Source organism: Sus scrofa, chromosome Y (genome assembly GCF_000003025.6).
Source record: "Sus scrofa isolate TJ Tabasco breed Duroc chromosome Y, Sscrofa11.1, whole genome shotgun sequence".
Lineage (NCBI taxonomy): Eukaryota > Metazoa > Chordata > Mammalia > Artiodactyla > Suidae > Sus > Sus scrofa.
This window is the reverse complement of record NC_010462.3, coordinates 19,765,709-19,789,610: the sequence shown is the minus strand read 5'-3', so window position 1 is coordinate 19,789,610 and position 23,902 is coordinate 19,765,709. Positions and strand designations below refer to the sequence as shown.

The window sequence follows — 23,902 nt, the reverse complement described above, 5'->3', positions numbered from 1 at the left end:
GGCTTTTTCTGGGCTCCGTGGTGTTTTATCAACAAATGTATCTTTTCTTTCATAAGTGCCACAATATCGTGCAACGTCCAATATATCAACCTCCAGCTTTACCCCTTTTCAACACTGCATTAGCGACTCTGGGTCTTTTACCACACTGTCTAACATTTTGAATAATAAGGATGTTAATGTTCATAAACTAACTTGCTGCCACCTTGATTTGAATTGTATGGAATCTGGAGGTCGCTTTGGGAAGAAGTGACTTCTTGGTCAGCTTTGGTCTTTCTAATAAAGCCTACTCATGCACTTATTTTAATTTCCTTTAATTTCTTTTACTTTCCACTCATTTCTTTCATCAGATGTTCAACGTTTCCTCATATAGATTTGAGGCTATTTTGTTACACTTATACGTATTTTCAGTATTTAGAGGGTTGAGCATGTAAATATACTTTGGCTGCACGTTCAACTTCCTCTTCTCCATGGCTGGAAACTAATTAACCTATAAGAACCTTGAATCCTGCCAGTTTATTATAATTACAGATTAATTCCAGAAGTATTTACTGATCAATCTTTGGCATTTCCTACCAAGACAGTTAGGACATCTGCAGAAAAAGTGTTTTGTATGTTCTGCCTCATATTTTAATTTCATTTTCTAGTACTCTTGCCTTAGCTGGGATTTCTGGTGCAGTATTAAGTGGAAATGGCGAGAGATGGTGATTTGCTTCATGGGCAACTTTTAAGCTTCTCATTCTTGAATATGGTAGCTATGGGTGTTTTGTGCTAGACATTTATGACATTATGAATTTAAGTTTATTCCTAGTTCAGATAGTCTTGTATAATCAATAGGTGTTGGATTGGTGACATGTCTTTTCTACACTGATCTGATCATATGAAATTTCCTTTCAATCTGTTGAAGTGGTTTTATTTCACCTCAGAAATTTGAAGAGGTGTACCTAGGATGATTGCTAATTTGTCACAGAGGACTTTTCATCTGGGTTTATGAGAGGCACTTTTGTGTTGTTTTCATTTCCAAGAATCTTTTCAGCTTTCTGTAGCAGGACAGTGTTGGACTAATAGGAAAACACAGCAGTTACACTCTGTGCTTTATATTCTGATAGATATAGTGGAAAGTTTATCATTTCTACTTTAAATGTTTGATGGAATTTTCTGGTAATCTCTTGAAGCCTTGGGGACTTCTTCATTTGGATCATGATTAATTATTAATTTAATTTGTTTAATAGATACAGGCTTAGGAAACCTATTTCTTCCTGTGTGACAGATTTTTTTCTATCAAGGAACTGATCTGTCTCTTATAGGCTATTAAATATGTGAGCATAAAGTTGTTCACGTATTACTTTTTGTTCTTTTCATGTCCATGCAATCTGTAGCTGAGTTTCTTATTACAATTGCGATGTTAATATTTAGGGTCTCATCATGTTTTTTCATATCCAAGTTACAGTCTTAAGTATTTTATTAATCTTTCAAAGGAATATCATTTGTTTGGCTGATTATTCTCTAGAAACCTCCTGATTTCCCTTTATTGATAACTGCTCGAATGTTCTTTCCTTTTCTCTCCGTATTTTTTTCCTCTCTTTTTAGTTTCCTAATAGGGACACAATGAGTGATTTTAGATCATTCTCTGCTTTCCTTTTTACATCTGCACCTCTGGCATATGGAAGTTCAAGTCTTAGGGGTTGTATCAGTGCTTCAGTTACAAGCTCACACCACAGCCGTGGCAGCTCTGGGTCTGAATTTGATTATGCAACCTCTCTCATAACTTATGTCAATGCTGGGTCATTAACCAGCTAAGCAAGGCTGGAAATCAAGCCTGCATCCTCAAAGACACCACAGGAGCCTTTATGCGAACCTAGCCACAATAGGAACTCCCAGATTTTTCTTTTCTTATACCTGCATTCAATGCTGTAAAAGTCTCTTGAAGTATTGATTTCACCACATATAGCAAGTAAAAATATAAATGTAGGTTTTTTACAATATTTCTTCAGTTTCTACTGTAGAGCAAAGAGGCCAGCCACACAACACACCCATTTTATTTTTGCCTTTATTGTCATGATTTTAGGTGGTGGGTAAAACAAGACCTTGCTGTGATTGACGTCAATGATCATTTTGCCTATGCTTTCCTCTAGGAGTTTTATGGTATCTGACGTTATATGTAGGTCTCTAATCCATCCTGAGTTTACATTTATGTGTGGTTTTCGAAGATGTTGTAATCTCGTTCTCTCAAATTGTTGCCCAGATTTCCTAGCACCATTTACTGAAGAGACTGCCTTTCCTCCAATCTATGTTTTCACTCCTTTGTGACAGATTAGTGGATCATAGATTCTTGGGTTTCTTCCTGTGTTTCCAAACCTAGTCCATTGATCTATATTTCTGTTTGTGGGTTGTGCCATACTGGTTTGTTTATTGTGTCTCAGAAGCATGCTCTGATATCAGGAAGCCTGATTCTGCTAGTTCCATTTTTTTTCTTTTCAATGCTACTTTGGCTATTTGAGATCTTGTGTGGTTCCATGCAAATTTTGTAATTTTTTTTTCTAGATCTCTGAAGAATGTAACTTGCAGTTAGATAGGGGTTGCATTGAAGCTTACTCTAGGTAGTAGTCTCATTTTGACTGTATTGATTCTTCACATCTAAGAGCAGGGTATATGTTGGAGACTACTGGACTGCAGAACTCTGTAGAAAGCAATCTTGGGGATGTTCCCCTCATGGCTCAGCAGAAATGAGTCTGACTGGGAAACGAGGGTGGGTTTTGATCCCTGGTCTCACTCAGTGGGTTAAGCCTCTGGCCTTGCTGTGATCTGTGGTGTATGTCACAGTTGCAGCTCAGATCTGGTATTGCTGTGGCTCTGGCATAGGCTGGCAGCCATAGCTCTGATTAGACCCCTAGCCTGGGAACCTCCATATGGCATGGGTGTGGCCCTAAACAGAAAAAAGACAAAAAAAAAAAAAAAGAAAGCAAGCAAACATGGTACATGCAAAAGTATGAGAATCCAAGGAATGCTTGAGGTTGCACATCCATAGAAGCATGCTTGCCAACTCAGAGTTCTAAAGTGAAGGGTCTCCTCTCAAAATAAAATAAGGATTTCATGTATTAACTTTTTCCTTAGGCAACTGACCTATATCCTAGATGTATACACCTGTGAGTTTTATCGCTTGTAGTCTCCTTAAATGTCACTAAGGAATAGCCTTGACACTCTCTATGCCTGCTTTTACTCACAAACCTAAACACATCATTTTCCCTAATAAAAGGTCTTGTAGGCTAAAGCATAGGGGCCTTTGGTCAGAGAAACAGAGTGCCTCCTGGTTCCCCACTTTTAGAATGCAAAATAATCTCCTGTGTTTTAAATGCCTTGCAGTCCCTCTTGAATGATCTCCACTTGACCTGCAGTGCAGGACAAAGCAGAATGGTGCCAAATATGGGTCTGGAAGAAAAGGCCTCTTATGAACTGTAACAAGAGTAAAAAGTTCTTCCATGAGCAGAGGAAAAGCAAAGGTCTCCCAAGGGCAGGAGGAATTAAATTTCAGACAGCAAAGTGGGTAGCCTTGCACTGGATGGAGTTGCGACCATGAGTTGACAAGTTGAAACTATGGACCAGGATAACAATGGGACAGACTCAATCACAAGGACTTCAACATTATATTGAGTTGTTTAAATGCATGTTTAAAGAGTCTGGGGCTTCAGTAACAGAGTCAAAGCTAGAGGAATTGTTAGAAAGTGTGATAAATTATAACCCTTGGTCTCCAGGTGAGGGAACTATAGACACAGAATGTCGGGAGTTTTGGGGGGAAATTTAAAGCAAGCCCATCAGTCTTGGCCTTCTCTTTCTATATCTTTTTTTCCCCACATGGGGACTTATAAGGCATGTTTTGGAACCCTTAATGGAACATAAATAGATCCCGTATCTTCTGCTTCATCTTCCCCTCAAACGAATCCCTTTCTTGATGAGAGTTTAAATAAACCCTTAGCTGTCAAAGCAGCACTAACTCCTCTTCAATCAGCTCTAACATCTGCCAGTCTAGAAGATCATGCATATTTAGCAGGCCCTATAAATATTATCCCTGATGCTAATATCCCTGGGAAGAGATATTGATTCACACCCTTTTGGATTTTAAGGTTCATAAGGCTTTATTTGTTAGTGTAATACAGAATGGACAGCTGCCTTTAGTATGAGCATGGTAGAAAGCATGTGGATTCCCCCATTACTCTGGTTGGGGCATAGGCCAGAATTACAACTCTTATTTCACCCCATGATTGGGAATTGCCATATGTTATGGGTGTGACCCTGAAGACCAACAAACAAATGAACAAATGAACAAACAAAAACAGAGCTGATAATATGCTGTCTGGAAGAGCTTCCCCTTAGGACAAAAGACTCATAAAGTTTGGAAGTTAGGGGATGTTAAAAGATATTTCATATGAATGGAAAAGACAGAAAAGCAGTACTTGCAACACTCAGATCAGACAAAATAGACTCCAAAACAAAGGCCATAAAGAAAGACAAAGAAGGACATGGTCTAAGGACAAAAGGATGCTTTCAAGAAGAGATATTATATGCATCAGTTCGTATGCCCCTGATAGCGGTGCACCCAAGTACAGAAAACAAATACTAAAAAACATACAAGGAGAAATTGATTGGAATGCAATAAGAGTAGGAGGCTCACCTCAATGGACAGATAATGTAGAGAGGAAATCAATAAAGAGAATACTCAATGACACAATAGAAAAAATAGACTTGGAGTTCCAGTTGTAGGTCAGTGGAAAGGAATCAAACTAGTATCCATGAGGATGCAGGGTCCATCCTGGCTTTGCTCAGTGGGTTCCGAATCTGGCATTACCATTAGCTGTGATTGCAGTGTAGGGCAGCAGTACCAGGCTGACTGGACCCCTAGCATGGGAACTTCCATACACAGCAAGTGTGGCCCTAAAAATACAAGAAGAAAAAAACAAGAAGAAACGTAAGCTTAGTTGACCTTTACAGGGCATTACATACACAAAAAATCAGAATAAATATTCTTTCCATGTGGTGATGGAACATTCTCAAGGATTGACCACATACTGGGGCACAGAACTAACCTCAACAAATGCAAGAGTCTAGAAGTGATTCCAAGTATCTGCTCTGACCAAAATGGCATGGAACTAAAAATCAACCAGAGGAAAACAAATGAGAAAAAAATGGACTACATGAAGGCTTAACAACATGCTACTAAGAAACCAATGTGTCAATGAGGAAGTCAAAAGGGAAATTCAGCAATACCTTGAGAAAAATGATAATGAAAACACGGCCATTTCCCATCTAATGAATGCCACAAAAGAAGACCTCAGAGAGAAGTAAATAATAATAGACGCCCTGCTGAAACAAAGAAGAATATGAAATCAACATGTAACTGACCATCTAAAAGATTTAGAAAAAGAGGAATGAAGAGTTCCCATCATGGCTTACTGGAAAGGAAGCTGACTGGCAACAATGAGGTCACCCGATTGAAACCTGGCCTCGCTCAGTGGGATAATGTATTGAGTTTTTGCCAAGAGCTGTGGTGAAGGTCGCAGATGTGGCTCAGAGCTGGCTTTGCTGTGGCATAGGCTGGTGGCCACAGCTCTGGTTTGACCCCCAGCTGGGAACCTCCATATGAGGAGAGGGTGGCCCTCAAACAACACATATAGGCAAAAGAGGAATAAACCAAATCTAAAATCAGCAGGAAGTAGGAAATCACACTGATCAGACTGGAAATCAATAAAACTGAGATGCAAAAATAAATAAATAAATAAATAAAAGGAAAAATCAATGAATCCAAGTCCTGGCTTTTTGAAAGACTAAAGAAAATTAACAAACCTCTGGGAAGACTCACAAAGAAGAGGAGAAAAACAACTTAAGTAAACAAAATGAAAAAATGAAATAGGCAGAATCCCAGTGGATACTGCAGAAATACAAAAAAAGAGAGGGAGAGAATACTAGGAATGTTTCTGTGCCAACAAAATTGAAAAACAAGAAGAAATGGACAACTTTCTGGAGACATGCAACCCACCAAAACTGAATCAAGGGAAATTAATTGAACAGACAGATCAATAGAAATGGAATTGAATGTGGTAAAAAATAAAACAAACAAAACCAGAAAACGAACAGTCCCTACAAACAGAAGCCCAGGACCAGATGGCTTCACAGGTAAATTCTACCGACATGCAAAGAAAAACTTGGACGCATTCACCTTAATTTTTTTCCAAAAGATTGAAGAAGGAACACTCCCAAAGACATTGTGTGAAGCCACCATCCCCCTAACACAAAATCCTAGAAAAAGATACCACCAAAGAAGAAAATTATAGGCCAATGCATTTGATGAATATAGACACAAAATTTCTCAACAAAATTTTAGCCAACCAAATCCAGCAACATACAAACAAAGACCATACAGCATGACCAAATGGAATTCTCATCCCAAGTCCACAAGTATGGTCCAGAATACACAAATCAAAAGCATCATACACCACATTAAGGAAAGAAAAACCAAAAACCATATGATCACCTCTGTAGATGCAGAAAAACCATTTGACAAAGTCCAACATCCATTCACGATAAAAAACTTTTACCAAAGCAGGTATAGAGAGAACATATCTTCACATAATAAAACCAAATTATAGCAAAACCACAGCCAATATAATGCCAAACACAGAAAAGCTGAAGGCCTTCACACTAAAATCTGAAACCCGATGAGCCTGCCCACTCACCACTTTCAGTCAGTATGATAGGGGAAGTCCTAGCCACAGCAATGAGACAAACAAAAGAAAGAAAATGTATTCAACCTGGAAGAGAAGAATTAGTATTGTCACTGTTTGCAGATGACATGATACAATATGTCGAATATCCTAAGGACTCCACACAAACACTCCCTCAAACTGATCAATCAATTCGGCAAAGTAGCACAATACCAGGTTAACATTCAGAAATTGGTTACATTCTGTATACGAAAAGTGAAATACTAGCACAGGAATATAAAAACAAAATATCATTTAAAATCACCTAGTAATATTTAAATTTAAACCCCTAACAATAAACATGACCGAGGTGGGGAAAGCCTTGTATGCTGAGAACCATAAAACATTCACCCAGGAATTTACACAGATTTCAGAGAAAGGTAAAGATACTTTCTACTACTTGCCTGGGAAAATTAACATCATTAATACTACCCCATGTAGTCTACAGAATCGTTGCAATCCCTATCCCATTTCCCATGACATTTGTCCCAGAACAAGAACAAACAATCCAAAAATAGATATGGAGCTATTGAAGGCCCAGAATTACCAAAGCAATTCTGAGGAATCATAACCAAGCCGGAGGCAGAGCTCTCCCAGACTTCAGGCACTATTACACAGCCACAGTCCTCAAGAGAGTGTGGTACTGGTACCAAAATAGACAGACAGACCAATGGCATGGAAGGGACCCATGGAAATAAACCCAGACACCTATGGTCAGTTCATCTTTAACAAAGAAAGCATGATTCTGGCAAAAAGACAGGGTCTTCAGCAAGTGGTGCTGGGGAAACAGGACAGCTGCATGTAAACCAATGAAACTAGAACACACCCTCACACCAAGCACAAAAATAAACTCAACATGGCTTAAAGACTTAAACATAGCTGAAGTCACCATAGAACTCCTAAATGACAACACAGGCAAAACAACAACCATGCAAATGTTTCCTTAGTTCAGTCTCCCAAAGCAATGGAAATCAAAACAAAAATAAATCTGTGGCATTTAAAAATAAAAATTAAAAAAATTTATAAGCTTTTGGCACAGCAAAGGAAATCATTAAAAAAAAAGAAAGAAAAAAAAAGACAAGCTACAGTGGGAGCAGATGATGTAACCAAGCAGGGCTTAATCTCCAAAATAAACCATCATGGAAAACTCAATAGAAAAAAAATTACAGTGGCAGAAGAGTTGAATAGATATTTCTCCAAAGATAGACAGATGGTCAACAGGAACATAAAAATATTTTTGACATCATTTATTATTTGGGAAATGCAAACCAAACTATGAGGTCCCATTTCACCCTGGTCAGAATGACATCAGTAACACGTCAACAAATAACAAAGGCTGGAGACGGTGTGGAGAAAAGGGTACACTCCTTCACTGTTGGTAGGAATGTTAATTGGTACAACCCCTATGGAAACCAGAATGGAGGTACCTCAGAAAACTTAATAGAGAACTACCTACCACACGATCCATCTATCCCACTCTGGGGCAAATATCCAGACAACCAAACATGCCTTGAAAACCATGCATACACCCCCATGTTCACTGAAGCACTATTCATAATAGTCAAGACTAGGAAACCAACTAAAAATCCATCAACTGATGAATGGATTGAGAGGATGTGGTACATGGAGTTCCCATCATGGCTCAGTGGTTAACAACCCTGCCTAGGATCCATGGGAATGTGGGTTCAATCGCTGGCCTTGCTCAGTGGGTTAAGGATCCAGCATTGCCATGAGCTGTGGTGTATGTAACAGACAAGGCTCGGGTGTGGAGTAGCTGTGGCTGGGGCATAGGCTGGCAGCTACAACTCTGATTTGACCCCCTAGCCTGAAACCAACCTATGTCTCAGGTGTTGGCCTAAAAAGACAAAAGACATCAATAACTGCTGCAGTCAACAGGAGATCCTGAAAGAGGGTCTGTGCAGCATATCAAACACAAGAGACTCTCTTACATTTCAAAAGCAGGGGACCAGGAGGCACTCTGTTCCACTGAAGAAAGGTCCCTAGGCTTTAGCCCACACGACTTTTATTAGGGAAAGTGACCTGATTAGCTTCGTGAGCAAAAGCAGTCATGGGGAGGGTCAAAGCTATCTCTTAGTGAGATTTAGGGAGATGACTAGTAATAAAAGTCACAGGTGTATACCTCTAGGATACAGTGCAGCTGCCTAAAGGAGAGCATAGTTAATGTATAAGCCCCTTATTTTATTTTGACAGGAGACCCTGCACTTTAGATCTCTGGCTTGGCAGACATGCTTATTGGGCTTTTACCATCACAGGCCTTCCTGGGCTTATCCTGCTTTTGCAAGTAGCAAGTTTGCTTCCTGCAGAGTTCAGCAGTTCAGTGGTCTCCAACATCTTCCCCCTTTTTATTTAGTCTTTGCCTAAGAATAGGCATAGCTACCTTTTGATTGCAGAGTGTCCATTTGGTTTCTATGGATCAATCTGTTTCTGCAGACTGCACAAACAAGAAAAAAATATAAAGATGGTGTCAGACCAATAATAAAGGAAATGTTTGGATTTTCCAAACAGTTGCAAGGATCTAAAGCCTGGAACTGTGATGAGATAATTTTAATAACCTGATCCTTGCAGTTTCCAATTGCATAGAACTGAATCATTGCAGGTGTTTTTGTAAAGCCAAAAAATCTAGGGCAGCATGATGTTCACCACAGGCTCCCAGAACATGAGCCTTCATTTTTCTCAATTGGAAAGGCTGTTATTACATTTAAGAGCTATGATAAAGGAAGTAGTTATAGTATAATGACAGGGAAATCTATTCATATGTGTGTACATTCCAATTACTTACCATCCAAAAAAATTGCATCTTCTAAATGATCCAATTCATCTCAGAAGTCCAGGCCTACAGGATCTTGCTCATGCCATGATTGTGACGAGTTTTGAACAAGATTATTTACAAAAGTATGGGTTTTGAACCTCCTGAGACAGGGCTGTAGCGGCCTTAGCTACTGAAGCATTATTCCAATAATAGTATATACAGCCGCCAAAATCAAACGAAGCATTCTTTTTCCTCTATAGAGGATCTTTTGAAATATATTATGTAAAATAGGGAATGTGGTGTTTTCTTCTCAGGATTCAGGGAAATTTAGAGGTAGCCAGATTGCAGTAGGTTGATACATAATCATAACAGATGGATGCCTGTTATATTGTTAACACAATGATGTAAATAACAATTTGTGCATTGAATATGACATATTGGAGAACTGGAATTAAAAGAGACCTGTATCTCTTTTCCTCCCATAAGCACAACAAGCAGCAAAAGCCCATGTCTGAACCAACCTAGAAAGAATAAGGGAGGTATCCAAAGGTACCAAATGATCACCTTTGTTTATCACAAGTGTAATTTGCAGCCCATAGGGAAACCCTTTGTAACGCTGTGGCTGATTTCCATTGAGAATTTTGCAGGGGCCCTTTCCAAATTTTAGCTCTGGGCCAGCCAATCCCAAAGCATGCCGATGTATTTGCAAGCTAGAATTTGAAAGCCTCCTTTCCATTTTCTCTACCTAAGAATTTTACTCTCAGCGGATCCAAATTCTCTGTTAGGTCTCCAATTTATAAGCCTACTGTTTTGAAGAGAAAAAACTTGAGGTATATGAGTTATGCAATCATCCCATTCTTTTTCTCCATGTATCCAGGAAAGGGCTTGTTTGCAAAGCTTTTGGGGGGCCTTAGTATATTTGTGGTCAGGACACATGCTTCTAGAATATTTTCTTGGCCTCTTTGCTTCTCTTTTCTATGCTGTAAACTCCATCTAGTCCTGCTTTACTTTACCCCATGTTCCTGCTTGAAAATCAGTTGCCATGCTGCCAAATAACTTAGGACAAAGACCAAAAGGCATAAATTTGTCATGCAGCCAGCTGAAAGGGGACATAATGCATTGGCCTAAGCATGCCAGACTTGTGCAGGTTGGCATGCCATTTACACAGCATGATAAGTCCCGTCAACATAAGAGAAAGAGGAAGCTCATGGCCATGGGGGGTTACTAGCTGTCAGTCATTAGCAGAAAATTCATCAGCAAGGAGAAGGAAGTGAAAACCTAGGCAAGCTGGGGTGCCCCAGTGAGGCATGCCCTCTGAAGAACCACCATGATGATTCTCTAGAAGCTATGTAATGCCAAGATTCCTCAAATGCTAATGATTGCTAATTGCCTAAAGCTCAAGGTTAAAGCTTAACCAGCTACCAGCTGTGTGATTTTTAAATAATAAAAAACTTCAAAATAATAAAAAAGAACATATCCTGAACCTACAACCCCCACCTCACTTGATGTACTCCCAAAGAGCACCGTAAAAGCAGTGCGGTTTCTTGAGGTGGTGCTCTTGGTCTCTGAGACCTCGAGTCATCCAGGGTTCCCTCCGTTAACTAAGATAAATGTCTCTGTGTCTTGCTTTATATTAATTTTTTCTTAAGTTTCACTGTGCCCATTCTTCAGCCCTCACCTGCTGAGCTGGTCTCATCAAGCGCTGCCCAACTTGGGGCTTGAAGAATGAAGGGTCTTGACAGCAGTGGAGTTTCATTCCCTGGAAGTGCTGTGGAGCCCTGAGAGGAAGGGAAGAATTTTGCATGGAAAAGCTAAAGAAATCCTGAAGATAAGTCCCCTCGCTCAGGTATTTATGGGGTAACATGGGAAATAATGTAATTGCAGGGAAGTGTTGTCCTTACATTTGTCTGTTAGGGCAACTCCTTAAAGGAGGGGGTGCAAAAACAAGTGAAAGTAAGCTTTTGGGACTTTTTCAGACTAGTAAGAAACATTGTGTTTGATTTCCTGTTAGGAACATTAGATTTAAAAATATGGGCAAAGGTAGGAATGGAACTTAAGATATGGCTTGATAAGAGTGCTCTGATCCCAGGGTCCATTTGGAGTACTTGGAGCTTAATGAAATCAGGGTTAGAACCTCTACAGACTACAGAGAACTTAGAGGAGGAAGAGAAAGGAAGGTTACGCCTGTGTTGAGGAACCTAAATATGCCATCCCTGAACAAATTTGTGATAGAGAATCTTTGGATCCTGAGTCTTTGGCTCCAATTTTTTATGTTGATATTCTCCAGGTGCCTCCTATAAGGAGTGAGGTGTGGAGGACTCATCAAGCCTCTCCTTCTTGTCAGGTTGTAAGGAAAATGAGCATTATCCCTGAGCACCATCTATCAGCCATTCAACAGGGAATTTTACAAGATTGAAGGGAAGCTGATTTGGAGACTACAGATCTAGCCCTTCCAGTAACTGTCAGGGAGGCAATGGTTCCAGAGGCTGATCCCACCAATGCTGATGGCGTTTATGAGTTCATTCATGAGCTCTTCCTTTTAAAACTCATTAAGAATTAAAACAGGCCATGCAAAACTATGGTGTTAATTCTCTCTTTACAAAAGGAATCATGTAGGGAGTAGCTGAAGGAAATCACGTGATTCCTTCTGATTGGCATCATTTAACCCATGCTATGCTGCCACCTAGTGAGTGTTTGAAGTTTGAGTCTGGGTGGCAAGATCATGCCCAGATTCCTGCTAGTCATAATCAGGCTTGAAATGTTCCAATTACAACGGAACAATTGTTAGGGGTTGGTCCTTAGAGTAATCTTCAGGCTCAAGTGAGAATGAAGGATTTGGCTACTGAGCAGATTAGACAATGTTGCTTACCAGCATGGGGTAGAATTGAATCTAAGGGTCAAAGAAATTCTTCTTTTCAAAACATCCTACATGGCCCTAAGGAACCTTATACTGAATTTCTAGCTCATGTTCAAGAAGCATGAAAATGACAAATTACTCACTCTGAGGTGCATGATACTATTTCGCAAATGTGAGCATATGAAAATGCAAACACTGACCTCAAAACAGCCATAGGAATTTTAAAAGGAAAAGCAAACCTTGCCCAATATATTAAAGCCTGTCAGGGAGTGCGGAGGCAGTCCTTTAAGGCCCCAATGCTAGCCCAAGCAGTGGCTAATTTAAATGTTGATAAACATTTTTTTCAGAAAAATGTTTTAATTGTGGCAAGACAGGACATACTGAAAAAACAATGTCAGGAGCCTGACCTTCCTTTCACAGAGTTTTGTCAGCTTCTAGTAACAATAATAAGCAGCCCGGACTATGTCCAAGATGTAAGGAAGGAAATTATTGCGTGAATCAGTGCCAGTGCATCTTTCATATGGATGGAACACCCTTGTCAAGAAACTCCTCCTGGGCAAGCTTCCAGCCCCATCAATCAAGGAAGCTTCCCCTAATCAGAACCAGAGCCAAACTCTCAACCAAGGAGGCAGGATTCCCTGGAACTATGCTCAGCAGGAATGTTCAACATCACAATAGGTCTCCATGGTTTCTCCTTTCTAGGGAAACCCCTACCTCTATTACAACTGAATTGGAAAAACTATTATCAGCGGATACTCTAGGCTTTATAGCAGGAAGGCCAGGGCTAACAGAACAAGGGGGTTGTGTTCCCAGTAGGCTATTGGGTAATAGAGGGGATGATAGAGAACAGGTGATGGTTTCCACGATGGTTCCATGGAAAATTCAAAAAGGGGATTGGATTGCTCCCATTCTAATTCTAACTAAAGTACAAAAGGGGAAAGAGAGGAATAGTTTTAGACAAAAGAGTTTCAATACCACAGGAGGGCCAGGAGTGTTTTTTATCAGAACAGGTCCTAGTGGAAGGACACACTTGTCAAATTATCATAAAGCAGGAGTCTCTGAAAGGGCTTTTTGACACGAGGCTATATATAGACAAGCCCAAAAGAGTCTCCGTCCTCAACCTTATGAGTATTTTCTCAGGTAAGTCTCCCAATGCAACAGAAATAAAAGAAAAAATAAAGCAGTGGGACCTATTCAAGCTTTTGCACAGTAAAGGACACCACAGCAAAAACAAAAAGACAACTGGCTGAATTGGAGAATATAGTTTCAGGTGATGCAGCTGACAAGGGCTTAGTCTCTAAAATATACAAACAACTCATCCAATTCAACCGGAAAAAGCCCACAACCCAATGGACAAATGGGCAAGAGACCTGAATAGACATTTCTCCAAGCAAGATATGCACATGGCCAACAAGCACTTGAACGAATGCTCAACATCCCTGACTGGTAGAGAAACGCAAATCAAAAACTACCATGAGATACCACCTCACAACAGTCAGAATGGGCATCATCACTAAGTCCATAAGTAACAAGTGCTGGAAGGGGTGTGGAGAAAAGGGAACCCTCCTGCACTATCGGTGGGAATGCAAGCTGGGTCACCCACTATGGAGAACACTATGGAGGTACCTCAGGAAACTATACATAGAACTACCATATGACCTAGCAATCCCACTCTTGGGCACACATCCAGACACAACTTTCCTTAAAAAAAGACACCTGCACCCGCATGATCAATGCAGCTCTATTCACAATAGCCAAGGCATGGAAACGACCCAAATGTCCATTAACAGATGGTTGGATTAGGAAGATGTGGTATATATATACACAATGAAATACTACTTGGCCATAAAAGAACAAAGCAACTCCATATGCAGCCACATGGATGGAACTAGAGACTCTCATCCTGCGTGAAGGTAGTCAGAAAAAGAAAGCCAAATACCATATGATACCACTCATATCTGATCTCTAATATACAGCAAAAAGGAACCTTTCCACAGAAAAGAAAATCATGCACTTGGAGAATAGCCTTGTTGCCCAGGGGGAGGGGGAGCAAGTGGGATGGATTTGGAGCATGGGGTTTCCAGGTGCAAACTATCGCTTTGGGAATGGATTAGCAATGAGATCCTGCTCTGTAGCACTGAGAACTATGTCTAGACACTTATGATGGAGCATGTTAATGGGAGAAATAATTATGTATCCATGTATATGTAGCTGGGTCCCCTTGCTATACAGTGGGAAAAATATTGTTTTGGGGACATAACAATAAAAAAGGAACAATGCAATTTCATGGTAAAAGTATCCATTCAAGGAGAAGTTGTTGCCATCATTCATATACATGCCCCTAATATAGGAGCACCCAGATACATACCACAAATGCTAACAGACATAAAAGGAGAAATTGATGAGAATACAGTCATAATAGGAGACCCCACACATTAATGGACAGACCATCTAGACAGAAAGATCAATAAAGCAATAGAGATTCTAAAGAGAACAATAGCAATATTAGACTTAATTGACATTTTCAGAACACTTCATCCAAATTAATCAGACTATACATTAATCGGAAAGCTCTGATAGATCATTCTCAAAGATTGATCACATACTGGAGCACAAAACTAACCACAACAAATTTAAGAGTATAGAGTTTACTTCGGGTATGTTCTATGACCACAATTGCAGGAAACTAGAAATCAACCACAGGAAAGGAAATGAGAAAAAAAACGGACTTTATGAAGACTAAACATGGTACTCAAAAACCAATGGGACAATGAGGAAATTAAGAAGCAAATTAAAAAATACCTTGAGACAAACAACAATGCAAACACAACCATTCCACCTATGGGATGCTGCAAAAGCAGTGCCAAGGCAGAAATTCATAGCTATACAGGCCGTCCTCAAAAAAGAAAACAAATCACAAATCAAAAAATTAACCCGACATCTAAATGAATTAGAAAAAGAACAAACAAAACCTAAAGTCAGCTGAAGGAAGGAAATCAAAGATCATCAAGGGACACAATAAAAACATTCAGAAATAATAGGGTAAATCAATAAAACCAAGAGCTGGTTCTGTGAAAAGGTAAACAAAATTGACAAACCCCTGGCCAGGCTCACAAAGAAGAGGGGAGACAAAAGCCAAAATAAATAACATGAGAAATGAAAGAGGATAAATTACAACACACACTGCAGAAATACACAAAGCCATAAGAGAATACTATGAGCAATTATATGCTAACCAATTGGACAACCTAGAAGAAATGCACAGCTTCCTAGAGCCGCGCAGCCAGCCAAACTGAATCATGGAAAAAATAGATCAAATGAACACACCAATCACTAGAAATTAAATGGAATAAGTCATCAAAATACGTCCTCCAAATAAAAGCCCAGGACCAAATGAAGTTATTATCATTCCAATAATAGCAAATATAGCTCCAAGAATCAAAGCAATCATTTTTTTTCCCTCTGTAGAGGCTATTCTGAAATACATTGTGTAAATTAGGTAACGTGGGGTTTTGTTCCCAAGGTTCAGCAGGATGTACATTTAGCCAGATTGCAGTAGGTTGATACATCACCATAATAGATGCTTGCCTGTTTTATTTGTTAACACATGATGTAAATAGCAATTCATGCATTGTCTATGGTATATCTGAGAACTAGAAGTAAAAGAGACCTATAACTCTTTTCCTACCATAAGCACATAAGAAGCAAAGACATCAGTCTGAATCCAGATAGAATGAATAAGGGAGGTATCCAAAGGTATTCAGATGATTACGTTTGTTTATCATAGTATAATTTACATCCCATAAGGAAACTCTTTGTGAGGCTGCAGCTAATTTCCATTGAGTATTTTGCAGTGGTCCTTTTCCAATTTTTAGTTTTGAGCCAGCAAATCCCAAAGTGGGCCAATGTATTTGCAAGTTAGAATTGTCTGCAAGTTAGAATTGGTTCCCCTTTCCATTTTCTCAGCCTAAGAATTTTATTATTAGCAGATCCAAATTCTCTGTTAGGTCCCCAATTTATTGCCCTATTGTTTTGAATAGGAAAAACAGAAAACAAAAACTCAAGGTGTATTCACCATGCAACCATCCCATTCTGTTTCTCCCTGTATCCAGGAAAGGGCTTGTTTAGAAATCTTTTTGGATGGCTTAGCATATTTATCACCTTGTGACTATGTTCCTTTGCAAATACTTAGTATTGATAGCAACAACCTAGGGACTTTTCGCCTTGTTCCTTTTGGAGTTTCTATCAACCAGACCTGATTATGCGTAGGCAAACTCCAAGGCAAAATTGTAGCATTATGGCTAAGACAAAAAGGCATGGGTACCATGTGTCCTGTGTAATTACACGGGGCACCCTCTAAACGCATATCTGGTAAAGTAGACATTTTTGGACATGAGAGGATCTGCGTATCATTACATATACTAACGGAGGTTTATCCTCCCCTCTCATAGCTCTCAATAATGAAGGTCTAGGAATGACTGTCCTATATTGTTCCCCATTAGCCCCAGTTACTGCAAGGGTGATGACAGTAACGGTGGCAGTGTGTTGATTTTCAGGATTCATAGGTAGCTTTCCTTGACACAGGGATTCTTCTGCCATGTTAAGTGTCTCCTTCACTTGGACCCAGGTTATTGGCTTGGTATCTTGGGTTCTTGTTGTCATTCTCAGATGGATGCTGGTATCATCCTTATTTTGTTGGCTCCTAGTGTAATAAGTCAGAAGTCATGTGACAGGTGGCCTTCCTTCATGTCACTTTTTATACACCTTACAGGAATCTGGAAAGCTGCAGCCAAAATTTATGGGAAACCACAAGCATAACCTCTACCCCAAGTTATTAAAGCATCAGGACCTTCCCATACATTTTCTTCAGGTGATTTCCAGTATACTAATGGAGAGGTACCAGGAATATGCTGGCCATAATGCTGTTCTATGGGCATTACTCCTTGATCACTGCACATGAAAAAATTTAAAGTAAGCAAACTTCTCTCAATAATCTTGTGAAGGTGGAGGAGACTTCTTCTTCCCCCCTTTTGCTTTTTTAAGTTGGAGTTTCAATTTATGATGTGCATTTTCTACTATTACTTGTCTTTGGGGATTATAAGGGATATCAGTGACATGTAAAATTCCCCAAACGTGACAAAATTCAGCAAAAGCCTTACTAGCACAAGCAGGTCGTTATAGCAACGAGGTCTGTGATAAAGGGCTTCTTTTTTTAAGTACCCTCATTTAGTTACCCATTATAGCCTTATTAGGACTGTAGAACGTATGTCCCAAATGGAAAACACATTTTTCAACCATTTTTTTCATTGGTTTCATCAGGGAGCTGGCAAGAAGCAAGCAGCCCTCTTGGACTTCCCATAGCCCTGACTGTGGTATTCACAGCTATTCCTTACTTATCCTAACTTCTGTGATTTAGGAGCAGACTCTTACCATGTTACAAGGGCATTAGGGTGGCAAAATTCTGGCAAGGAGGGAATAATTTTTCCATCCCATTTTTTATTTGACATGGTTTCCCCTGTAATTTGTGTTTAGCAATTTGTAAACAAACTATTTGTTTCTTTGTTTGTTTACAAACTTGCTAAACACAAATATATACACATATGTATATATATGATGATATATACATTATATATATGGAATACTATAAAAATACATGGTCAAAATCATAGATTATTCTTTAACATTAGTTATTTGTCTAATGAATGAGACAAAGGATTTTCAAAGCACATACAAATTAAAGGCAGGGAAATTCATATAATCTCTTACTAAAAGCAATATTTTAAGAAAACCTTATTTTAAGAGAGACTACATTAAAATTCAGGTTTTACATTAGTTTACTGTTAAAAGTAGTTTACTGAAAGTTTAAACGTAGTCAGTCCTGACAATGTATAAGATTTATTTCTCATTGTTCACTTCCCACAAACCTTCCATTATTTTCTGTATCCACTTTACTTTGTCCACTATTTTCCCTTTAGAGTAACAAGCTATAAGAGAGACTTACTTTCTTTTCCCTTAATAAACATGTAATTCCATTATTCCTTCATTTTTTTTTCTACTGAAAACACACCTCCTACTTTTTTTTACAGGACACCTCAGGATGTCACCAAACATCACAATTAAGTCTTAAATGAGTTTAGTTTTTATTCAGTAACTGAAGCCTCAATATCTCATTTGAGTTGTATTAAATCTAGGTGCAATACTTTATCATGCATACTAAATGTTGATGGCTCTAAAGACATGTATATATTCTTTTGATCAACAAACTTTAATAGTAATGAATATCAACTACTGAATATCTTCCAGGTCACATGAACTGAAAATGGATTTACTTTATGTATATTGAGAATTTATGTAGGTGCTTAATTTCTTTTATGCCAGTTAAGTAGAGCTCATTATGAATTAATTTTGGCAATGCCATACACATACAAACAAGCAAAATGGAGACCTCCTATTTCTAAGTTTGAAGTTTTAGCCATAAAAAAAGATCCTCCTGTGTAAAACCTGTCAGTACAAAAGAGACCTGATTCAAAGTGTGTTCCTATTAATGCTGTAAAAAGCACTCTTTGAGTATGACCTGTACTCCCTCCATCTTGACACACCTTCACAAATTCAGAGATGCCCCCTGAATTTGTACAGAGGCCATTGCCCTTTTACAGCCGTGATTGGCATTTTTATATGCCAATTGATTCATTGACATCTCAGCTGCTTGAGAGTGTACCACCTGGCACCATCCCATTCAGTTAGGTGGTCCACAAATTGTGGATAAAGTTCTGTAGGGCCTTGAAGATATTGTACAATCGATGCTTGGGTGTTTCCCAATCAGGAAGTGTCATCCAGGCCCATTGGACTCCTACACACAGCTGTTCATATGCCTAAGGATTGATTTTCCAGGTCAAGAATGGGCCCTGTCCCTACCAACATTTCAAAAGAATTGTGAACATTATTTCTTTGACTTAAACCAGCTTGTTCCTGACAGAAGTCCAACAGAATAGACCTCCAAATTAAATAATCTCCACCATCTAGGGTGGCTTTAGCTCTCATATGCCAATCCCATGGGGGAAGATGGAGTGTCCGCATGCTTTCTACCATATTCATAGTAAAGGCAGCTGCAACTCCATTCTGAATCATACCATCATGAAGAGGCTTAAGAGCTTCAAAGTCAAAAGGGATGTGTGTATGCATATTTTGCCCTGTGACTTAAGGGTCAGGGAAAATAGTTACAGGGCATGCAGATTTTAGGGCTGATGGAAGGTAAGTCAGTGCTGCTTCCACAGCTAACGGTTTATTTAAATTCACATCAAGAAAGGCATTATCCTGAGGTTGAGGGGAATAGAAGATATGATCTTTTCTTTATGTTCCCACAAGGGATCCAAAATGTCCTTGTTAGTCCCCATGTAGAAAAAACAGAAACAGAAAGAGAGGCCCCAGATGGATGGGTGTGCTTTAAATTTTCTCCCACATGATCCCAACATTCTGGGTTCATACTTCCTTCACCTGGAGACCAAGGGTTATGTTTAGAACAGTGTCAAACATTGACTCTACCTTAGACTCTATTACCAAATCCCTGGACTCTTTCAACATATCTTTAAGCAATTGAATATATTATGTAATTTATTGTGATTGACTCATCTCCATTGTTATCCTGGTTTACAGTTTCTACTTGCCAGCTCACAGTTGAGACTCCATGGAGTGCCAGACTAGCCACTTTGCCTTCTGTACTTTCACTTCCTCCCGCTCCTGGCAGAACTTTTTTTTTCCTTTTCCAACTCATAGCTGACCTTCTCTTCCAACCCCAGGTTGGACACCACTCTTCTCTTGTCCTGTGCTGCAGGTCAATGGGTGTCCTGAAAGAGGTATAACACAGAATATAAAACATCAGACACTTTTTACATTTTAAAAGCGCATACCTTATGGACTACTACTCAGCCATAAAACAGAAGAAAAATAATGCCATTTGCAGCAGCATGAATGGAACTAGAGACACACATACTAAGAGAAGTAAGTCAGGAGGAGAAAGAAAAATACCGTGTGATATCACCATATCTGGAATACAGGACATAGATGAACCTGTCAACAGAAGAGAAACAAACTCATGACTTGAAGAGCACAGTTGTTGTTGCCAATGGAGGGGATGAGGGAGTAGAATAGATGAAGAAGTCAGGGTTGGTGAATGCAAACTCTTAGATTTTAGTGGATAAGCAATGAGATCCTGCTATATAGCACAGGAAGCCATATCTAATCACATGTGATGGAACACGGTGGAGGATAACATGAGAAAATGAATGCATGTGAATAACTGGTAACTATGCTGTACCACAGAAATTGACAGAATACTGTAAATCAACTAGAGGTAAAGTAAAATTGTACAAAGGATAGCCAGTATTCCTGTGTGTATTTTGCTCAGCTCGATGCCAATCACAACAACCACCAGCAACTTTCAGAAAGATTTGGTGATAGCTTGGACAGACCTCAGTGGGCTGCTCCCCTGGAGTAGCATGATGCCATCCCAGACCCTCAGCAGCTGTTGCTTCTGCTGTTCTTCCCTGATTGCTGCACTCCCAGAGGCCTCTTGCCTGTGATCGTGTTTGTCCAGAAGGTTCTGATGCTCCTTCCTGGTGAAGCTGGGTTCTTTACTTGCCACTGCAGCCCTGGGTCATGGGTGTCTGGGAGGGGGACTGGAGACATCTTGGAGTATTTTGATAAATACTTGGGATATCTACATGGGTGGTTTTTCCCTCAGCACTTAAATGTATATAGAAACATATGTAGCTTTAATTTTTCATTAGTATATGTTAATTTTGGTATAATTTAATGCTTTGGCAAAGAGAGTTGTGTAGCATAGTACAAAAGAAAACTATGGTAAGCTATGGTTTCGTTACAGCATTTGCAGTTTTTTCTCATTTTGACCATGATAGTGAAAAGTGATGTTTTTGAAAAGTACTTTGGGGTATGAGAACAAATATCAATCAACATTTTTGTGTATACGCTGGTGAAGTGAAGTAGAGGGAGAATACTTTTCTAATAAGTCAAATGTGGCATTAATTATGCTATATCTACTCACCAGGTAGTGTTTCCATGGAGACAATCACAAATGGTAAAGGATTTGATGCATTTAGTAGCATTTGTCTTTTAAAAACCAGTATGTAAAAGGCGTAGACTTGTTCTTATTATATAAACCTATCTACATGTATTTTGATATAAAAGGCAAGTCCTAGAATTCATAGACACAGATTCAGAAAATAGAAAATGAGTTTCAGGTACAAAGTCTTCATGCAAATGTGTTACCTACTAGTCATGGGAGATTTACTGAGAATGGCCACAAAACAAAAAATGATGGTATGGTGCTGGAAATGAAGCAGATGCAGAAAACACGTGCTTCTTAACAGATTTACTGCTAAGGCTTATTTCTGTTTCAGTGTGCCTATCATGGAAGTAATGGTTGTTTTCAATGCCAACTGCTTTTATTCTCCTTGCTGCAAAAGGGCAAAATGAGAGAAGTCTTAAAGTTTTATACACAATGTAAAATAGTAAAAATCATTTATTTTAAAGTCAAATGAAAGGAGACCACATTTTATATGCATGTTATTGACTTATGTATAAAGATTAAAAAAAAAACCACATACACTACAGAAAGCAACAACAGGTTTCTTCATAGGTACCTTTATTGTGCATGTATTTGTTTTTTTGGGTTGCAAGTGCAGCATAGGGAAATTCCCAGGCTTGGTGCACACATGTAGCTGCAACTGTTGTGGCAATGATGTGGCATATGCAGGATCTGAGCTGTATCTGTGGTCTACAATCCTCAGTTTGCCTCAAAAGCCTAATCCTTAACCGCTGGGCAGGCAAGGGATGGGACCCATATCCTTGCACACATGTTGGGTTCTTAACCTGCTGAGAGAGAGCAGGAACTCTGATGTAAGTATCCTTAATATTATGCTACTTTACTCTCTGTGGTAAAGGATCATATTTAAGTTGCTTTGGGAAGAAAAAACAAGTAATGGAGAATTTTATTAAGTAAAAAAAACCTCACATGATTATTAATTAAGCCTAGTGATCTGGATTAGTTTGTGTTTGTTGTTTGCTTGTTTTGGGTGATTTTAAAGTTTGGAATTGTTTTTTCTTTTTTCTCCTGGGGAAATGCAACAAACAAGGACATGCAATAAACTCTCAGATAGCCTTCAATATTAATCATTGAGTAGGTATTTCATTGAGTTGGATTTTTTCCAGCTTCATTCATTTTATTCCTCTAATATAAAATTATGTGTTGGACACAGTTGAAGCCTAGGCCCTCTGCACAGAGGTTCTCATGTGGGTACTCACAAGGTGCTTAGTGAATTCCTGAGAAGCAGACTTGAAGAACACCATCTCTCCAGAGATTAGGAGTGAGATAGCTGTACTCTTGGAAATGGCATCAAAGGTGGCCTCAGGAGAGTTGCCCAGCTTGGCAGTGCAGCCCCTGGTAGAAGTGTAGCAGTCATCAATTCCACATCAGCAGTAGCTTCTTAGGACAGGGGCTGAGACAATGCCAGTGGCCCTGGGGCAGGGAAGAGGCACACCAGCATGGAGCCACAGTGGAAAGGCACTTTGCAAAGGATGATATGTGGCTTGCCAATCTTGTCCCCCGGGAGCCTTCACACTGCACCTGGATGATGGAGAGCTTGGCCAGAATGATGGCCCCATGGGTGGCAGTGGATACCAGCTTAGAGCATTTGGCACCAAAACCAACGTGTCCTTGGTAATCCCTAGTGGTGACAAATGTCTTGAACATGGTCCTCCGACCAGCAAGTTCTGCTTCTGCACAGGCATCATCTCCATAGACTGGTCCTTGAAGAATGCCTCCAGGAAAAGTCGATGATCTCAGATTCTTTGATGGGCAGAGCACAGAGAGAGATCTCTTGCAGAGACTTGATCTTCATGTCTTTGACTCGGTGGGCCACCTTGGTGATTGGGAGCTTTGTCTTCCTTGTCGTCAGCTCTGCCCCCACAAGCTCCCCATCCTTGTCCTCATCTGCCTGGGCCATGACCCTGGCCTCCCTGCAGCTCTGGAAGCCTTTGTGGAAGAGTCTTGTCCTCCAGCTGTAGGTGCCCAGAGCCTCCAGTCTTCCTGGAGACTCTGGCCCCTCCCACAACACCAGCATCATCTGCCTTTTAGTGTTTTCATGAAGAAGCGAGTTCTAGATTTTTGAGGTTCAACTGGTTTTATGGAAATTGATCTGTATTGGAAAACTGAGTGTGGTTTGTAGATAACTTCCTTCTAAGGTTTAGCTTTTCTTGCCATCCTTTTAACAGAGATTTCCAAAGAACACAATTTTAAAAATATTTAGACTCAGTTTGTACTCACTTGTTAATATTTTCTTTTATGGACAATGCATTTGGTATCAAATCTGGCAGTTTGCCTAATCCTAAATTTGAAAAAAATCTTACTTTCACTTTTTCTCCAAAGATTTGTATAGGTTTTACATTTTGTGTGGAATCTTGCTCCAATTTATGTAATTGTTCACTGTGGTGATACCTAAATTTTTG

The 23,902-nt window shown here is 39.5% G+C and overlaps 1 pseudogene; it reads right to left on the bottom strand.

Moving 5' to 3' along the window:
* Positions 22,637 to 23,413, bottom strand: LOC110257925 (annotated as a pseudogene).